Source organism: Pan troglodytes, chromosome 4 (genome assembly GCF_028858775.2).
Source record: "Pan troglodytes isolate AG18354 chromosome 4, NHGRI_mPanTro3-v2.0_pri, whole genome shotgun sequence".
Classification (NCBI taxonomy): Eukaryota; Metazoa; Chordata; class Mammalia; order Primates; family Hominidae; genus Pan; species Pan troglodytes.
In genome coordinates, this window is record NC_072402.2 from 6,246,525 (window position 1) to 6,261,734 (window position 15,210).

A 15,210-nucleotide genomic window follows, 5' to 3' on the forward strand; every position below is an offset into this window, starting at 1 on the left:
TGACAGTCTTCAGTGAAGGCCCAGAGCAAGGTGTTGGCAGGGATGGTTCCTTCTGAGGCTGTGAGGTGCCTCTTCCCTGGCGTCTGGTGAGGCTGACAATCTTAGTGCTCCTTGGTGTGTAGAAACCATGATCTCTGCCTTCATCTCCCCATGATGTTCTCCTTATATGGGTCTCCCTATATGTATCTGTCTACAAATTTTACCCCTTTTATAAGGATTCTGGTCTTATGGAAGTAGGGCCTGCCCTACTTCAAAATGACTTCATCTTTATCAGTTATATCTGCAATGACCCTATTTCCAAATAAAGTTACATTTGAAGTACTGGGATTAGGGCTTCCACATATGAATTTTCAGGGGACACAATTTAACCCATGGCAAGCCAAGACTGACTTTCAGGGCATGGCATTTCCTACCCAAAATGTAACAGGACGGGATGGGGCTACAACGGCTGGACTGGTCTCAGTAGAGAGAAATGACATCACTTTTAATTTCCATCAGAGTAAGAATGAAGTACAACATAGATTAGCTTTCTGAGCATGAAATAACTTGAAATTTTAAGGAGCTGATTGAGGGATTCTGGGACTTGTGATTGTTCTCCAAATCGAGTAACAAATTACTCCAAAAATAGTCAAGTGCCTCAGTACCCCATTCATTCAGACTAATTAAAGGGAAGCCTAGCCTTTAGAAGTTGGAGTTCTTTTCACAGATTTCCTTGAGAAATGGACTATACTTTTATTTTTTTAGCCTGGAATCAGCCCTGCTCCCCACCCCATGTGACAGGAACCCTGGTTAGATATGGGAAGGGGGTTTGGTGAAAACAGGAAGGAACAGCTGTGGGGGGCTTGGAATTGGTCTAACAATGGCAAATACTTAGAACTAATTGGGGGAAGAGAGGCTTTTAATTACCTTGGGTTGTTTTCAATAACTTTGTAATTATTTCCTCTTAGAAAATGAAAAATGTCCAAGTCCCTGATTTTGGGACTCTGCCTGCAATAAGATTTGATTGTATTTTTCAGTGAGGCATACAGAGGACAAAATAGAAAGTCAGAAAGAGGTGGGGCTTTGTGGGGAGCTGGGCAAAGGGTTATTCAGTGTAGAATTTACCCTTGTTGAACTAAGAATACTCACGGCTGTCCTGAGAAGTGCCCTAAGTCTGTGATGTGGAACGGCTGTTGGTTCCCCATATCCTTGCTCCATGCCGTGTGCTCCATGGAGACTTGGGTTTAGATGGCCTTAGTATAGATATAGTTAATATTAACATTTTCATTAATATTACCTTCACATCAAGAAACTGTAGCATAGCCCATTTTTTTTCCTCCAATCTTTCCAAATATTTTATATATTCTGCTTCTAAATTAGATTTTATAAGCATTTCTTAAGCACCTACTATGTGCTAGGCAACATCCTTGGGTCCTGAGGATGTGAGCATGCATGCCATATAAGTGAATAGATTTCCATGTATTGGGAAGAGTGTACCAGTAGACTTCCTGGGAAGGTGGGAGACAAGGAGAGGAGTGAATAATCCCTGTGAGGTTGAGAGGGGAGCCTGGAGGTGTCAGGAAGTTTCCACCTTGGGAATTTGAAGGGAAATGAGGGAAAGAAGATCATCCCAGGAGCTCACTAGGATAATCCAAAGCAGAGAAGAAGGAGATGAGTGCTCTGATTGATTCTCTGAATGCAATTTAACTCATCCCTAGACAATATTCCAGGTTGGCCAAGGTATATCCCATTCCAAAGTTCCCATCCAAGGTGAGAAACAGGAAGTAAAATGGCAGAAGTCATCCATGTAGAGTATTGCTTAGCTTGAATCACATCTCTTTGATAAAGGGATATGTCAACTAAGCATGTTTTTATTTATACTTGGAAATGTTGCCCTATCCTATAAGCCCTGAATATTATTATTAACTTTCATTCAAGCCATTCATGGAACTTTTTATGCCAACATCATAAGACACCTATCAGCCACTGAGCAAGCATCCCCATCTACGGGTGAGGTGGTTTGAGCTTTCTGTTTGTGGGCAAGGCACCAGATGCCCAGAGCCTTCTAAAAAGAGCAGGTAAGCATGCTCCCTGTGGGTGCCCTCCTTTGCATTTATGGCAATGGCTCGGCAGAGGTCCCTTCTCACCTTCTGGAGAGATGGGAGGGGCCAGAACTTTGTGCAGCTGCCTTTATCCTGCACTGACTCCCCCATGATGAGGGTGACTTTTTAGGCATCTCACAGAGAAGATTAACTGCCAAGATAATAAAGCAACTGCATTTAATCATTTTCCTAATTAATGCATTTATTGCAGCTCCTTGCTGCTTTTCAGGCTGAACATAATGAGCATGAAGGAAGCGAGTGTCACAGGGATCCCACATTTTCACCTAAAGGTTAATTAACCTGCAGATTATTGGGGAGATGACACCCACCCGGTGATGGCAGAGGAAACGCAAAGTCAGTGCTAAGTGCATCCAGGCCTGAGTGTAGAGCAAGGTCACAGAAAGGGAGAACTTTGGCTGATGGCTGTAGCCTTTGAAAGGATGTTAATGTGGATATTGATTTAATTCAACATGGAACACATTGTGCTTGGAAGCTTCTACTTGGAAGCTTCTAGTAAACGAAAAATGAAAGAAAAGAGATGGCGAGCAGGAACATAAATTGAAAAGGTGCCTCTATCCTGGAGCGTGAATGAAAATAGACTGCATGTCTGTTCACATATTGATCTGGGTTTATATCTTCCATCTACAGCCATGCTGAGGCAAGGGCTGTCTTCAAACAAAGGCATTGATAGACCTCCGTGGGGAGGTCCTTTGAACGAGCTGACGGATCTTCCAAATGAGTGTGTTTGCATGCGGTATTGATGAAGGTCCAGTTTCAGATTTCAGAGGGCACAGTGCCCTAGCTTTACCAAACACTCCCCACTGTTTATCAGCAGCAATGTGAAGTCAGCTCGGCCCACCCTGAGAAACTCAAGAAGAGAAAGAATCATGCCTCTCTGGGTGGGAGCTCCCAGTTGTCTGAAAATCAGTTTACCATCGTACAGAATGAGATTTGTAAAAGCAAAAATGACAGTATCCCCTGCTACCTCTCACCAGGCCACACCATTAAAAAACAGATGGAGGGCCGGGTGCTGTGGCTCATGCCTTTAATCCCAGCACTTTGGGAGGCCGAGGCGGGCAGATCAAAAGGTCAGGAGTTCGAGACCAGCCTGGTCAACATAGTGAAACCTGTTTCTACTAAAATACAAAAAATTAGCCAGGCATGGTGGAGGGCGCCTGTAATCCCAGCTACTCGGGAGGCTGAGGCAGAAGAATCGCTTGAACCTGGGAGGCAGAGGTTGCAGTGATTCAAGATCGTGCCACTGCACTCCAGCCTGGGCGACAGAGCGAGACTCTGTCTCAAAAACAAATAAACAAGCAAAAACAGATGGAGCACAATTTGGGAAAACGCACATCAAAGGTCTTTAAAATAAACATGGCACTTAGAAAAATGTTATGCTAGAAAAAGAATCACAGATATGCATAAATATTTGGCCAAGAAGATAGTCATTGTGTAATCTTTGGTAAAAAAAAAATCAGAGAAAACCTAACACATATTATCTGTGTAATGTTGGGCATGTAACCACTTGGTGCCTCGGTTTCCCCGGTTACAACTTCACAGGGTTGCTTTGAGGTTTAAATGAGACAAAGCCTGTGAAGTACTGAGGACAATGTCTACCCCAAAGGATGCCTTCAGCACTATTATCTGATTACTGCTGCTGTGATGACTGGTTACCGACAGAGTGCCATAGGGATGGGGCATTAACTTGCAATTAGAGTGATGTTGACTGTGCTGAATGAAAAAATGCTCACAGTAAATTAAACAAAGCATGAATGAATGATTCTATTTTTAGACAAAGGTATAGTACATGTATGCCTACATATGTATTGAAAAAATACAACATTTTATATAGAAATGTAAATACTAGGAGACAAAATAATAAAACGTTAGCAGTGATTCTCTTTGGATATGGGAATAAAAATGATTTTAAATTTAGTCTTTGTGTTTTGTCATGTTTTCCAAATTTTCTACTGTGAAAATACCTATTTATTTTGCAGTTAGAAAACAGTCTTTCAAAATAATATCTATTTAATTTAACCAACATCAGATTCTAAAATTGAGGGTTTACGATGGAAACTGAGAGCCATTTGTTGTGGAGAATACTGTTCACATAGTTACATGTAAAACTATAGACTCTGTTTTAACATTATTTGTGTTTAGTGATGTCATCAGACAGAAGACAGGAGCATGTTAGACAAAATACACACTCAAAGAACTGGGACTGAAGTTGATCTCTACATCTCTAACACTATCAACATCTTGAGCATGTTTCATCCCAGGGTGCCAGTGATTCTCAGGATTGAGAGGCTGGGACCATACAGGCTGTGTTGCAACCCCAGAAGGCAGTGCCATGGGTCTGGGGACAGAGGGGTTGAAGTAGCATAATGCTGCCTGGACCACGCAGTTGGTATTTTTTGCCCACTGACAATGGCTCCTTAACTGTTGAGAAGTCAAACAGTACAGAAAGATGTGAATGCAGGAAAGTCAGATATTTAGCAATCCTTTTCAAGTTTCTCATGAAACACTAACTAGAGACTGGAAAAGTATCCTGGTAACATTTTATTTTCCTTAAAACTTAGTTTGCAGTATTCAAGGTGCTCAAGGCTATTCCTTCATAAACAAACAAACAAACAAACCAAACCTTAATGGGTCCCGGAGTTTGGAAATACCACTAACTTTTCTCTAAGCTGGCCACACAGGCTAGCCTTAATCTATATCGGTTCCATGATGGGGTGATCTAACCCGTGTGTGGGCAGAGGAGGGAATGGAGGGTGGCAATGAGTAGAATGAGGTACAGGAAATAGGAGCGCAAAAGACATTTTGCAAAATTAGCTTCCCCTTCAGTTTAATCCTCATTAAATGTAGCTCTTAAATGAAGATAGTAAAGTAAGAATAGATTTTTCTCTCCTTTTCACATCTGCTATAAAATCACATCCTTAATTTGTGGTCACATGAATAAGATACGAAGTGCTGGCACTGGGAAGGGGATCAAAGAGTTTGTAGAATCATTTTATAAAACCTTCTCTGCAAACACCTCATCACCTTGGGAATCTTCCAGCAAATTTCACTCCAAAAGAAGGGATTAGCAAGTGTAGTTTCTCCCCATTCCTTAAAGTGCCCTTTTTTTTTTTTTTATTAAACAGGTATTCTTTGCTTAGTAAGGGGCACTGTTTTGGTCAAAGGAATTTATTGGCTCAGGAATATTTAATGCATTAAGCTTTTATTTTTCTAGCCTCCTTCAATTAGGAGAGATTGTCCATTACTTTAAATATTTACATTTTTTATGTTCTCACATATTTATTTTATCTGTACTCTTTATAGAAGCAATAAATGTTTCCAAATTCTTTTTGGCTTGGTCTGGACTATGGTAAGTGGCAAGCGTTGGCTCCTTCTCAGCTCTCTTGGGGCTCCACCCCTGTGTGGCAGTAGAGAAATCAATAGCCCCTTCTTGACAACTGTGTAATTCTTTGTTTCCATTCCCTGAACTCTGGGGGTTTTTCTTCCTTACTGATATGGTTTGGCTTTGTCCCCACCCAAATCTCATCTTGAACTGTAGCTCCCGCAATTCCCATGTGTCGTGGGAGGGACGCCGTGGGAGGTAATTGAATCATGGGGGCAGGTCTTTCTGTGTTATTCTTGTGATAGTGAATAAATCTCGTGAGATCTGATGGTTTTATAAAGAGGAGTTCCCCTGCACAAGTTCTCCCTCTTTGCCTGCTGCCATCCACTTAAGATGGGACTTGCTCCTCCTTGCCTTCCACCATGATTGTGAGGCCTCCCTAACCATGTGGAGCTGTGAGTCCATTCAACCTCTTTCTTTTATAAATTATCTAGTCTTGGGTATGTCTTTATTATCAGCGTGAGAACAGACTAATACATCCATCTTGACTAATCCTTCTCAGGTGTATTTTTCTTTTTTTTTTTTTTTTGGTGAGGTCTTGTCCGAGGCTTTCTGTGTGTGCTTGCTGCCTTTGGAAAGCTCATTTCATCCAGCGCAGTCAGCTCTCAACTGTGTGGATGCATCTTTCATTTGGATTCTGGCCCCAGTCTTTCTCCTCAACTCCAGGTCTGCATTTATCTTTTGTAGTGAACACTTCCGTCTGCAATCACCAGCATCTTAAACCTCATCCACCAAGATAGAATGCATTATCTATTATTTTTCTCAGACCCGCTCTCCCTAATTTCTCATCTGTTAATGTGAATGCAATCAGCCCCCAGTCTTCCAGATGGTTACTAGTTACATTTATAATTATTATGCCGCTGTTGAATGCCTATTACAATGCATGCACTGGGCTAAGTGCTTGGGTTTTCTGTTTTTCAAGCTTGTGCTTGCAAGCATGACATCTACAGCTTCTTAATTAAGTCCAAGTGCCAGAGAATTCTATCAGATTCCTGATTATGTTACTTCATGATTAAAAGTCTCTACTTCACAGCTGACCACTAAAGTCCAGACACCCTGGCCTCAGGTGTCAGCTCCTCTGCCCACTCCTCTCACCTTTTGTTTCCACTTACCCCATGCTCTGGTCAAATTAAACAACCTGCTGTTCTCTGCATGCCACGTGGTTTGCCACCTCTGAAATCTGGCTCGTTTTCCCTTTCTGCCTAGAGCTTCTTCCATTCCATCTGTATGCCCAAATCCTTCCTGGTAGTCAATGTGCTTGGAAGACATATCTAGAAACTAATCTATGGTCTTCCCAACTGACTCTCATGTCATCGTCCCTGCCATGTCCTGCCCATATTACTTCTCAACATCACTTGGTATCGCAAAGATTCTGTTATCTTCTTAGAAGTAAGTTACTCAAAGGTAGAGGCTGTGCATGCCTGTAATCCCAGCTACTCGGGAGGCTGAGGCAGGAGAATTGCTTGAACTTAGGAGGCAGAGGTTGCTGTGAGCAGAGGTCACGCCATTGCACTCTAGCTTGGGCAACAAGAGTGAAACTCCATCTCAAAAAAAAAAAAAAAAAGTAGAGGCTGCATCTCACTGTGTTTGCACGATTGAAGGGAGGCATTTCTTCACCCAAGGAGTTCCTTGATGAGTAACACTGAGAGAAATAATTAGGTAAATGCACAACTTAGGTCATAGGCCTACTAATTATCTCTCAGTTCCCAAGATCAGACACTGAGTTACACAGAAAAAATAAAAGTACAGTGAACAGGTGGAGGATATGTAGTCTACTGCAGAAAGGTCCTTTTGAGGATATGCAGTTTATAGTGGGAAGGTCCTTTTGCGGACAAGCGGTCTATTGCGGGAGGGTCCTTTTGAGGGCATGCAATCTACTGTTAGAAGGTACTTTTTGTTAAGAGGTGGTATGTATGTTTGTGCTGAGAGCCAACAAGGTCCACTGATTTCTTTCAGCCACTGCCTTTCTGGGGTTCAGAATAAGAGAAAAATGAAAAACAAATGGTTCCTTGTGTTTTCTCTCTGACAGCCAGCATCTCCTCAGTGGCCTTCCCACTCTGCTCTAGCATTTGGAGGCTGTTCTCCTTCTCTGCCCTTGACATTCTCTGACAATGCTCAGTATGGGTCCTGACCATGACCTGGGGTTCTCCCTCGGCTGGTACCTGATTTAACAAAGAAATACGAAGCTGCGGTTCTCACTGTTGTCTATTACCCGAGAGTCTCTTTAATGACAGGATATGAGGGACTTGAGTGGACTTAATTAGCATTTAAAAGAAGAAAATCTTGACATGGTGATTTAATGAGCTTAGCAAAGCTATTGCTCTGAGCATTGTTGCAAAGTTGGTGTTAACTGGAGTTGAGAGTGTGTAGCTAATCTAAATATATTAGATCCATTGAACCCTTGCTTAGCCACAAGGACGGAGTTATTGATGACATAGATGGTGACATGTCACCATATGTGGATAAGACCACAACCATGGAGTCAGATGCATGAGACAGCCGCAGATTGATTCCTTACTTTTTTTTTATTTCTCATTCCCCTCATCCACAAAATGGAACATTAGCATCTACCCTTGCAGGTTGTCCTGATAATTCACAACACAGTGAAACAGTAAATGGTCAGCACTTAGCCCAGTGCTTGGCATATAGTAGACACTAAAGAAATGTAAGGGAGTAATGAAAATAAAATAACAAATATTAGGAGAGCAGTAGGAGATATCATGTGAATATCAGGCTAAGAGATAACACACATCCAATAGGCAATGAGCAGCCATTGGTGGTTTAGCAGTGGCAAACTTGTTCAAAGAACGGTTTTATGATGATTACTTTTGCAATAGTATAAAAAAAGTGAACTGGAGGAGAATAAGGGTAGAAACAGTGAGGATATAATTGCAAAAGTCCAGGCATGAGGAATAAATATGGTGATGCAAATAGAAACAAAATGCAGATAGAAATGACTTAAAAAAAAACACTAAAAAAATTAGCTGGAAAAAGAATGAAATAAAGTTATCAAGGAAATTATTTCAATTAGGAGACTGAAAAAGAGTGGAAATAGGAATATTTGGAGGCAGAGTTAATTGGGGAAATGCTAAGTTCTACTTTCAGCTTATTGAGTCAGACAATAGTGCAACATCGGTGGAGATAAAATTGGGGTGGTCAGTGATTAGAGAGGCTCCAAGCCAGGACCTTCTGATTTAGAGTTGTCTGTTTGAACTGGATGGTTGAAGCCATGTGAACGAATGAGAACTACAAAAGGGAAGAGTGAGAAGTGCAGAGACTGAGAATTCCACATCAACAGCATAGTTGGTAGAGGGAACCCAGTAGGAAAGAACTGTGTGAGAAGGGAGGCAGTGCTGAGTGATGCCAAAGACTACAGAGAGAAGAGGTGAAATGAAGACTAAGCACAAGCCATGGGCTGGTCAGAAGTGGACTTGAGAGCTGAGCTGCAGGGTCACCCTCAATGCAGTGCTTGTGGATGAGAAGGAAGTCAGATGGAGCCTTGTTGATGAGAAGGAATGAGAAGCTGGAACTGTCTGAGGTGCTGCCCCGTTCTCTAGCTGCCAATTGTTCATGGATATTATTTTGCTTTTTCAATGGTGATGGTGTTTTTCCCCCCTAAAGTTGAATTTGGTGACCTTGAATAGGATATCCACATTATAAACTTTTAAAAGCCCCTATGGGAAGATTTCCAATACTCTGTTCGTTTTCTGAGTAAGAAGGTGGGTCAAGATCCATCCCCTTTTGGAAAACTGAGCTCCCCATAATGTTTTCAGAGCCAGTTTTCCCACTCAAGAATGTTCTCAGAGCCATTCATGCAAATGGAGGAGATGACCAAGAAGTCAGAAAATGGGAGTCCATGTGGATGAGCTTGCATGATGTCGGCTCCTCTGGCCTTTTCGCCTTATCTCCCATTAGCTGCCCAAGCAGATGCTGGGCTTCAAACATCCCCAAACTCAAGTCACCCTAACACGGACAGATTTTGCTCCTACCAGTTAAATGGAAAATTCCCAAATGTCTGTTTCATTAAATTGCCACCACAAGGGATAAATAGGTCACCAAGCTGTGCCTACATTCATTGTATTTTCATTGTGTGCTTCTTGCATCTTTCTAATGTGATTACTGTGCAAAGACCCAGACAGTGTCTGTGGGCAGCTTAACTGTGTCCTCTAAAATTCTTTGTATTCTGCTTACCAGCCATATGCTAAGAAGCAACACCTTCTAGCACAAGTACCACTATCCTGTGGCAGCTATTTCGACCCTGAAGACACAAGGCTTGCAGAGCTGTTCCAGTGTGGGTGAGACAGGGAGAAGGCCACCAAGTCCCATTACCACACTCACCGAAGGGTGCTTTTGGATGCATGAAGGGTGTGCAGATGGCTGGAATTTGAGGACCAGCCAAGGGATGTCCAGGTGGTGTGTGGTGGCTGCTGGCTGCCTCTCAGACTTTTGGTCCTAGGAGCAGAGTGAAGCTGAAAGCAGAAAGATAAAGCCATCTGTAGGGAACCTGCTGTCAGCAGCCTGCAAGGACAGGGTAGTATAGTGTGACCAGGATGGGCTTTTCTCCTGGGAGACCTCACCAGCTAAAAGCAGGGGGATCGATATTTTGGTTGCTAGAACTGTAAATCAGCAAATATTTCTAGGTTGTGAGAAGCATACAGGTCTTGTGAACTCAGCGGGTTTTCTGGCTGCAGATCCTGTCCTCTGGTGCCGTGGGCTCCAGCTTTGCATGCATCTCTCTGGACACAGCCCCTGGCTAGCAGGTGGGACTGAGCCATGCTAGCTTTGTGGGGACACGGGCTCCTGTCCAGCCCTCTTCTCACATCTCTCAGCGGGTAGGGGGCACAGGTGTTCAAAACCCAGCTTCTGGGAGGGTCAGTCTCAGTTCTATCCCTTCCTGGCCATGTCACCCTGGGCTAATTACTTAACCTCTCAAGGTTTGTTTTCTTGCCTGTCATTTGGGAGTGATTCTAGAACCCCTTGGTGGTGATGTGGGGGTAAATAAGATAAGCCACATAGAGAAGCTTATCTGTCACTTAGCCATTGAAGAGATGTTATGTCCTTTAATTCTTTTCATCCCTCACTCACTGGCCTATTGACACTGTCCGACGAATGGCTTTTTTTTTTTCTTTTTTTAAGCTATATTTAAGCCTCTATTACCGGTTGTTTAACTTTGTTAAATTCTAGTCATTCTTGGCAGTAGCTCAAGATATAAGAAATTGTTCTCCCTACCAAATAATTAACTCCTAAATGTCACCCTTAAGCAATTTAGTGCTGCCATTGAAATGCAAATGTTACTTCTATAAGCTTGGTGCTTTTATCTTGCTGATAACTTTTTTTTTTTAACCAGAGAAGTTCTAAAAGGAATATAATTTATGTCCATTTCTAGAAAGCCTTCTTTGAACTAAAATGGAAACTCAAGTCCTCTGTAAAACCATGTAGGCTAACCTTTTCTTTTTCTCTTGAGATGCCCAACAGACTAAGGAAACAATCTGACAATTAGGGAGTTTCAAAACAGAAAGAGATTCAAGAGGCACATGGGCCACTATGCAGCAAATGAAGGAATCCTTAAGGCCATGGCTCATGATCTTGCTGACATTGGAATCAGCCAGGGACCTCTTAAAAATCCTGGCACCCAGAATGCACCCCAGACCTGTTAAAGTAGAGCTTCAAAAATATTATAAGGTCCGAAGTGATGCTGATGCAACATTCTGTTGCAAGATTCTGATGCAATAATCTTGCAATGGTTCTTGGCTTCACCCAGGAAAGAATTTAAGGGCAAGCCTGTGGTGTTAGACAGAAATATTTCATTGAACCAGAGCTGCTCCGTGCAGAGTGGGGCGAACTCATAGGCATTGAGCCCAGAGCAATGTTTGGGCAGTTGGCAACTGTATTTATACTCACATAAACCCACTTTCAATTACCTGCAAATTAAATGGTGAGTAAATGCAAATTGAGGTCCAAGTTATTTAGATCTTTCTAGAAAAAGGGCGGTAACTTCTGGGTGCCATGGAAAGGAGTGGCGACTTCTGGGTTGTTGCCATGGCATTTGTAGACTGTCACGGCTCTGCTGGGAATATCTTGTGCTAATGAGCAATGAGAGCAGCTGGGGATCACCTCCCTGGCCATCTGCTGGTTTTCACCAGTTTCTTTACTTTATCCTGTCCAGACCAGATCATGTTTTGGTCAGCAGGGTTGTGACCAGAAAGCAAGTCCAGATGGTCTCCTACCTTAATCCTGGTGGGCGTCCACCATGGGTCTGCACTTCAGAGAGGCGTCTCCACTGCTCATCAGTCTCTCTTTGATGAAGGATCCTACCTGCAAGGAGCTCACCACTTTGCTAGTTGGTTGATGATTTCATTTGTGTCTTAGGCCATTTGGGCTGCTGTAACAAAGTACCATAGATCGGTGGCTTATAAAGAACAAATTTATTTCTCACGGTTCAAAAAGTTGAGGGTCTGAGATCGGGGTGTCACAATAGCTGATTTCTGGTGAGGGCCCTCTTCCAGGCTATAGACAGATGACTTCTCAGTGTGTCCTCACATGGAGGAAGGAAAAAGCAAGCTCTCTGGCCTTTTTTTTTCTTTTTATAAGGGTACTAATCTCATTAATGAGATCTCCATTTCCATGACATAATTAGCTTCCAAAAGTCTGCTTCCAAATACCATCACACTGGCAATTAGATTTCACATAGGAGTTTTCTGAGGGGAGCAGGATCATTCCAGTCTGTAACTGTTAGCAAACCATGGAGGCTGCCTCTGGTGGGAGGAGAAGATTGCAAACTTTACACAGGGCCAGACACACCCAGTGGCCACCCCCTGGCTCCAGCAGGTTGGTGTCATGTGGAATGCAGATAGATGGTTGCCAGATATTCTAATTTATGAAGAAGAGCTGGAAATTCAAATATTTATATCCTTGATTTTAAATGTGAGCAAATAATTTACAGAGTTAAAGCCCAGTAGGAAAAAATGCATTGTACTTGCAGGCCTTGGGTTTGTGGCTCTGCTCTGCAGGGCTGAGCATCCCCGATATAAGGAGAGAAAGGGAGGCCTGGGCGCTGTCTAGAGGGGAAGAAATTGGAGAGAGTGATGTATACAAACATGATGGAAAAGGAAGATGGGAAGAGGCACCAGGAGGAAGATACACAAGGCATGCTTTGAGAGCAGAGGCAAGGGCCGTTGACACTCTCCGGTGTTTGTACTTTGGGTTGTATTTGTTTTCTCTCCTATGAATTATGCCCAATTGGAAAGAGTCAAAAATCTCACGGCTGAAAGTCCCATAACAACCTCCCTTATCTTGCCACGATCCCTCAGAACCACTGGAAATTAAGGAAACAGGAAGATCCCTACTCTGATCACAGGAAAGGCAGGTGCCTTCTGTCTACACTGGCCACCAGAGGAGGACTGAGTGCTGTAGCTTGGGCTGGGGTGGGAGGCAGATGAGAGGCGGTCTGTCAGAGTCTGCCACGGTCAGCTGGTGTTGGGAATGCCTCATCCAGAGGTCCCTTCCTGCGGCTTACTCACAGAGGTCCAGGGCCTGAGCTCTAAGCAGCAATGACTCTAAATGTCCATGGATTCAGGTAAGAAAGGGGACAGACCAGGGCAGGGGTGCAGCTGGTGTTGGCCTCCTCATGGTCATCCAGATGACAGGGCAGGGGACAGTGCAGGACTCAGGAGAGTCACCCTTTCATAGAGGGTGGGAGATCCCTAAGGCCAGGGCAGGGAGCCCGAGGGGTCATGAGCTCTGGACAGACCAGGGCAGGGGTGAAGCTGGTGTTGGCCTCCTCATGGGCATCCAGATGACAGGGCAGGGGACAGTGTGTGACTCAAGAGAGTCACCCTTTCATAGAGGGTCGGGAGCCCTAAGGCCAGGGCAAGGAGCCCGAGGGTTCATGAGCTCTGGAGGAAGGAGGAGGGAGTCAAAGGCAGGCAGCTGGGAGAAGCCAGGAGAGGGTTGGCTGGAGGTATTTATTTGGCCATCCCTGAAGCATCTGAAACTTTCAATGGCTGGAGTGAGAAGTTAATCCTCATGATCCTTTCTAAAAACGACATTCTTTTATCGAAGACAGGTTAAATAGGACATGGGAAGAAGAGGGAAAATAGAAAATAAAAAAGCATTTGAAAGGCAAGAGCACAAAATAGGTGCCATTTGGGGAGATAACACTGTAGAAGGTTAAAGAGAAACATCGCCTTCTCTGCTGTTTTCCAACCCCAAGCCAAGTATCTATCTTCAGGACGAGTTTGACTCAAAGACTGTGTCAATGGTCTCCAAAGATATGCGGAACCCATTAAAATAGTAACGATGTCTTTAATTTGCTGTAGTTTTGTTTCCAACCCTCGATCGGTAGTGAGAGTGAGGAATCCAGGTACCCATTCTGAGACCAGATCACACAGCCCAGCATTTGTTTCCTAGTATCCCTGGATACTTTGAGAAGCACGTGAGGCCATACAGAATGATGTGTTCTGGGCATGATGGGTTTGCAGGATCCAGGCAGCCCCAGAAGGGCCATGGGTGTTTGGAATTGAGCCCTGATGTTCAGGTGGGAGATGAGATTAGGGACAGCTTTGTCTATTGGCCTGTGCAGCTTCCCAAGTGTCAGCTTCCTTTGTGAGGCGATTTATAAGCTGGTACAATCTGGCCTGAGAGCTGTTTGCCAGTTCCTGCTCACCAAGGTCAATAGTGACTCTCGCTGACACATTTGAGATGAATGGAGATTTTGTATTTGGTGTCTAGGATTGGGATTTTCCATGCAAGAGTTAATAAACATTATTGGTATTTACCATCATTTTGACAGGCCACATGGGGCTCAGACTCTCCTTGAGAGTGCTCACCTGACCCTTTTCTTTTTGGCTTCTTTTCTTTGAGAACAGGGTGGCTGCCACCACCAGAGCCACCACCAGAGCCCAGGGCATCCAGACAGCATGACAGAAGCTGCACCATCCAGGGCACATTCACAGCCAACAGAGACAGAGAGCGGTGTGTGAGTGGTGATGCGGTAGTAAACTGACTGAGAAAGGCAGAGGGCACCTGCTCAGCAGAACACGGCCTTCATAATCTGCCTGGTCTCCTTGGAAACTCATAAATAAGGAAAATTAAAAGACACTTGCCCACCGCTCTGGCTCTCATCCAGTAACAAATATTGGCGGATGCTTTGTTTTAGTGCCTGCTTCCCTGCAAACTATGTGCAAACAGTGAATAAGGTATCGATTTAACTGCAATGGGTTGCATCAATCATCTTGAGATTTGTACACAGAAGGTAGAGTCTGACATAGTCACAATAAGGAAAAGGCCTTCAATAGTTGAAGGATTTTATGAGGAGCACCAGGAAGAATGCTGGGCAGCAGCTCCCTGGTGTGAAGGGCTTTGGGGGGTATGCCCTGGTGTGATGTAGGTGGGTTGGACTTACTACCCGGCAAATTGCACAGGTCTGGGGGTCTGGGTGACTTTGCAGAGATTGGTGCAGCTGTGGGGGCATCAAGAGTCTGTGTCAAGAGGAGGCAGTGTCAGTTTCAGGCTGGACATGGCTCCTCAGCTCCTGAGTGTGCCCTGCCTCCTCCTATCAGGGAGGCTTGGCCCAGCTCCATGTAAGACAAAGTGACAAATGAAGGTGATTGAGTGTGGGGGACAAACATAACTCACTCACTCTGTCTTCAATTCCAACTAGAGGAAGGGAAGTGACCTATTCAGGAATTGGGCTAATGTGACTCAAGTCCCTCACAGGCCCCGCACCAG